This window comes from Myotis lucifugus, unplaced genomic scaffold, assembly GCF_000147115.1.
Source record: "Myotis lucifugus unplaced genomic scaffold, Myoluc2.0 scaffold_47, whole genome shotgun sequence".
NCBI lineage: Eukaryota > Metazoa > Chordata > Mammalia > Chiroptera > Vespertilionidae > Myotis > Myotis lucifugus.
In genome coordinates, this window is record NW_005871095.1 from 3,395,175 (window position 1) to 3,400,838 (window position 5,664).

A 5,664-nucleotide genomic window follows, 5' to 3' on the forward strand; every position below is an offset into this window, starting at 1 on the left:
TATATATATATATATATATATATATATATTTTATTGATTTCAGAGAGGAAGGTAGAGGGATAGAGAAATAGAAACATCAATGATGAGAGAGAATCATTGATTGGCTTCCTACTGCATGCCCTACTGGGGATGGATCCCACAACCTGGGCATGTGCCTTTGACCAGAATTGAACCCAGGACCCTTCAGTCTACAGGCCAACGCTCTATCCACTAAGCCAAAGCAGCTAAGGTGGCAATATGTTTCTTTGCATGAATTCAATAAGACCAATTTTCAATTGTAGTTTTATTAATCAAGACTTTGACTGGCATGTCATGTCTAAGAGAGTCATGCCTGGACTTTGAATGTCACCAGAAAGCTTTATGGAGTGAAAACTGACTTTGAAGCCAATTAGAGCTCCTTGGAGAAAGCTGTTACCTTGCTTGGTCATGTGGTTCTTGGCAGTCTTTCCATGTAAGGAATGAAGGTTACTTTCCTGAGAGATGTCAAGAAAGAAACCTCAAGATATTTGGGGAACCTGAAGAACTTGAGGAATTCACCCAAGTTTACAGGTATTGAAGGGAAGGCAAACCTGATTGCAACTAGGTGGCTCAGATTCTTTGCCCTGTGGGGCTAATTAAAGCTCAATCATGAGATTCCAGCAAAGCAGATTTTAAGAGCCCATACAATCAATTGCTATTTTTATTGTGTTTATACAATCAGGCCAAATTGAAACTGGACTTAATATAGTAAATAAATTGGTCTTAATTTGGTCTTTAATAAAAATGAGGGTGATTTTAGGGGGAAAAATTGTACTTCAATAGACTCTAATACACAGTTGTGAATATTAGGCACTAATTCAATTAATTGTCTCCAAAGTTTTATTTTTCACCTGTGAATTAAACTGGATCCTGAATTTTTCTAATTTTCTTAAATATTTGGCTACAACCTTCCAAACTAATGTTTCCTTTTTCTCCTATCCTTTTACTTGAAATTATGAGAACTAAAACTTTTTTTATTCCATTGGACCATTTATCATAATTCTTGTTCCAGTTTTTACCCCAATAATACTAAGATTTATAACGAAATTTATCTCCACCAGGTTATAAGCTCTACTCATACTCAGGAAATACCACCTCTAGACACCATCGCCACCTCCTCTGTGCCAGGCCTCGTCATCCCTCTGACAGAGAGAAAGGATCTCTTGATTCTAAAAAAAAACATTGCCCCCATTCGGCAGGAAGCAGCTATAAAAGAGACCCTGCACCCTTTTTCTCTGAGAAATTTCAGAGCCAAGAACCTTGGGGTGAGGGAGGGTCTGGTGGAGGGGGGGAGGCAATGCTGTAGGCAGTTAGACAGACATAAGCAGAGCAAGGACAATGGGCCAGGTACAGAAGGTCACCAGGGTGGGAAGCCCCAGGTGCCTAGCAATGGATAATCAATTGTAGGGTGAGACTTCGCTCCCAGGGTGACTTTTCCTCCCATTTCATATCATTACTAGTAGTCAGGCAGTCTAAACTGCCTTTTCCTCCCTAAAGATAACATCTAGGCCTCAGAAAAGCTCCAGGCCCAGAAAAGCAGCAAAACCAGACATGTGACGCACTGGCTGCCTCAGGACCAGCTTTTACCTCCCAAGTCACTCAACAGGTTTACTCAGCCTTGGATATCACATATAAACCCCACCCAGCATTCTAATCAAACACTGACTGTAATTAATGATTTAGCAAGTGCTAGGGATTTTTTTTTTCTACATCCCTTCTTAGCAGAAGACAGGGTTCTAAAACAGGGATGATCAACTGGACGGAAACCTGTACTCTAGTCTATCTCTCACCCAATGTACACATAGCCCTCCAATAATCAATCTTTACCTGCCCTGTAACCCATCATATCCAACAGGGACCCTTAGGTAAGCCCCCCATTCCCCTAGGTAAGCCCCCCTGCACTCAGGACGGATAGGACTCCACCATAGGAAGAGGGTGGATAGTCTTCGCCGACTCCGTCCACACCTTTGGGAACCCCTGGAACAGGATTCCCCTAGGTAAGCCCACCCCCATTGAGAACCCCCACACTCGGGACGGATAGGACTCCACCAGGGTGCTACAGACCCCCCTATAGAGGATAAGTAGGGTAAGAAGGTGGATAGTACAGAACTTGGATTAAGAAGATGTGCCATACTGAGTCCAAGAAAGAAGACTCTGTATTGATCCTTAGATTGAGAAGATGTGCCATACTGAGTCCAAAGAAAAAAGACTCTGTATTGATCTTTTAACACATATGCTTGCTAGCAGAGGAGTTAAGGTTACTCCCAGTCAGACGGAATGTTTTATACAAGAAGTATGTCCATGCTTTTCTGAGGAAGGAAAGGTGCCAGAAAGGTAAATGTAAAAGCATGGGAGAAGGTAGGCCCAAGGAGCCTTATCCTTAACCCCACTGCAGCCTTTCCACCCTGGAAAAGTGCAGGATTGGAAAGCTCTCCCTGGGGTTAGATCAGAACTCAGGTAATAGCGGAAAGTGCCAATCCTACTCTTAAAATGGATACAAGAGAGCATTTGGGGTTTTTCTTTTTAATGCCTGCTTTGGATTGAGTAAATGCATTACGTGCGTCACCACAATGGACCCAGAGAAGCTCCTTATCCCATCGTTCCAAAGACTTAGAGTTGCCCCGATGACAGAAAAGCGGAAAAAAGAAGAAAAGGAAGGCTATGCAAGGGACTGAGGTGCCAACATAGGGTCAGCTGAAGAAGTTAACAACTGAGGCCCAACAGATGGTAGAAAAGCAAGAAGTGGAAGCTTCTCTCTCAGCCAAGTCCGAGGACTCTGAGTAAATCAGCAAAAGAAACTTTCATTTAGCAGAAACTCACTTATTTCGTCAAATGGAAAAACTTACTTACAGGAGCCTGGAAGGGACCTGATGTACTTTTAACCTGGGGGAGAGGAGATGCTTGTATATTCCCACAGGATGCAGACTCACCTGTGTGGATTCCAGACCGTCTAATCCGACCTTATGTCACACCACCCTCCGTCTCCTCCTCATCCTCCTCCTCCCCGGTATCATCCATATCAGCCAACCCAGAGGGCACAGCTGACTCCCCCCAAGACACCGACGCCACCATCAAGCACGGCCATGATGGACCCCATGATCCAGCCCTTCAACACGCTGACGCTTTGGGAAGCCTGTCGCCAATGACGCTGCCCGCTAGCCAGATCAACAAGGACAACCAAACCACCAACTTGAGGACAGCTGAAATCTCTTGACTGAAGAGGCTGGCAACCTTCTAAGGAACGGGGCTCCTTGTGTGCTTCATCCACTATGTTTATAGCTATGCTTATTGTCATTGCTTGCCAGTCTTCTTCCGAGTCTTAAACAGCCCAATCTGAGAGGTGGCCACTGATTTGCATGCGCTATCATTTAAAAAATAAAAAAGGGGGAATTTCCCGGAAGCCGGTCCATCCTTGCTGCTTGACACAGTCGCTGCAGGAAAGAAACATCTGCACAGCATATGTTTCAAGGGACCTGGCATATATAGCATATTGTTCTTAATACGTTTGCTCTCCTTAGCGCCATGTGTTTTAACCAAGGTCACCTCTCCAAGAAAGGTTGTTTCCCCAGGTGGGGATTTTTCCCTGAGGTTAGGGAGGGGATACAACCCCTTAACTAAGTGCCAGGCGGGTAGTTAATCACTTTAACTACAAACAATCACGCTTAAGCTACATAATCTTTACTCCCTGGAATGGAGATAAGAAACGCCCTAACCTTTGCAATAGAAATTGACAGGATTAAAATCGACTGGTATAAATACAGATGTAACAAGACAATAAACATCAGATCCTCATCAGATCCTCATCAGCTCCTAACCAGAACTCCGACCAGAACTTTGGCTGGAGATCCTGGCTAGAGGTCCTGACTAGGTTGCTGATCAACTGAAGGCTGTCTTGGTGTCATTCCTTCTTCGCCGACTCCGTCCACACCTTTGGGGACCCCTGGACCCGCTGGGGTTGGACCCCAGCACAAAAGGGCAGTCCAGATAATCCCTCTCCTCATAACCCTCAGTATCTCAGCAGGTGTCGGGACTGACATAGGGGGCTTAACCACTGCTCTATCATATTTTGAAAATTCATGTGACTACTGGCTAAAAAATATAAATTGGTGTCTACTTCCCTTCATAGGGCCATTAACATTCCTATTCCTCACCCTCGTTTTTGGCCCAGGTATTCTGCATAATTTCTCATCTTTCCTTCAGGACCGCTTTTGAGCTTCAACAAGTCTCTCAGGGAAATCATGCTGCTGCAACCCCTCACTCCAACCATGAGGAATCTATATACTGTTCCAGCCAACTATAATCAAAGTCCATCCCTTTATGATCTCAATGTACCCTCTCAGCAGGAAATAACTACAGAAGAAATGACCTCCATCCCTATTCCATAAAACAAAAAGACTGGAATGTTAGGTCTGATCAAATAATCAAATCAATAGCCATTCCCCTGGGAAACTGACTTCTAGGTAATTTCGCAACCGACATTCCCTTTCGCTTAGACCGCATTCCATTTGCTAAGACCAGTAATGTTCCTCTCCAGATTGCCCAGGATCCAGACTCACCCAGAGAATTCCCCACCTAAAAAGCCCTTCTAGAATCCTTTAAAATCTCCAACTCCCCATCCTTGGATGCTGGCACCATTTTGGGGCTCAGCTCATCTGGTTTCCAGATAACCTAATAAATTTATAATTTTAAAAATATGATATTAATATAGCTCCAGTTTTCCTTTGATTAGTACCAGCATGATGTATCTTTCCCCATTGTTTTAACCCATTTGTGTCTTTATATTTTAAATGTTTTTTTATAGTGGTACTATAGTTGAGTTGCTTTTTAAATCCAATCTGACCATCTCTCTAATTTATTGGACTGTTTAAACTATTTAATTTCATTATTGATATGGTTGAGTTTAAATCTATCATCTTACTACGTGTTTTCTATTTGTACCATCTGTTCCTTGTTAATTTTTTCTGATTTTTTGGTGACTTTTTTTTTTAATCTCTACTATCAGTTCATTAGTTCTATCTTTTTATGTGTATGTGTGTATGTGTTAATCCTCACCCAAGGATATTTTTTCCATTGATTTTTAGGGAGAGTGGAAGAGAGAAAGGAAAGACAGAGAGAAACACTGAACACTGGACCCTTGGTCTGAAGGCCGACGCTCTATCCACTGAGCCAAACCAGCTAGGGTCTACCTTTTGCTTTTTTAGTGGTTGCTCTAAGGTTTATAAAACACATTTTTTACTTATCAAAATTTAACTTTAAATAATATTGTTGTACTTTACCTTAAGTGTAATAATCTTTCAATAGTATATTTCCATTTCCTCACTCCCATTCTTTGTGCTATTGCTGAAATGCATTTTACATCTACATGTTATAAATCCCATAATACATTCTTACTATTTTTGCTTTAGATAGTAAATTATCCTTTAAAGAGATTAAAAATAAGAAAACATTCATATTTGTCCATATTTTTGCCATTTCTAGCACTCTACATTCCTTTATGTAGATCCAAATTTCTTTCTAGTCTCATATTCCTTCTAAGAATTTACCTTAATATTTCCTGTAGTGCAAGTCTACAAGTGATAAATGCACTTAGCATGCATTTAGTACCTTAACCAAAAGAAATTAAAGATTAAAAAATAATAAAGACAC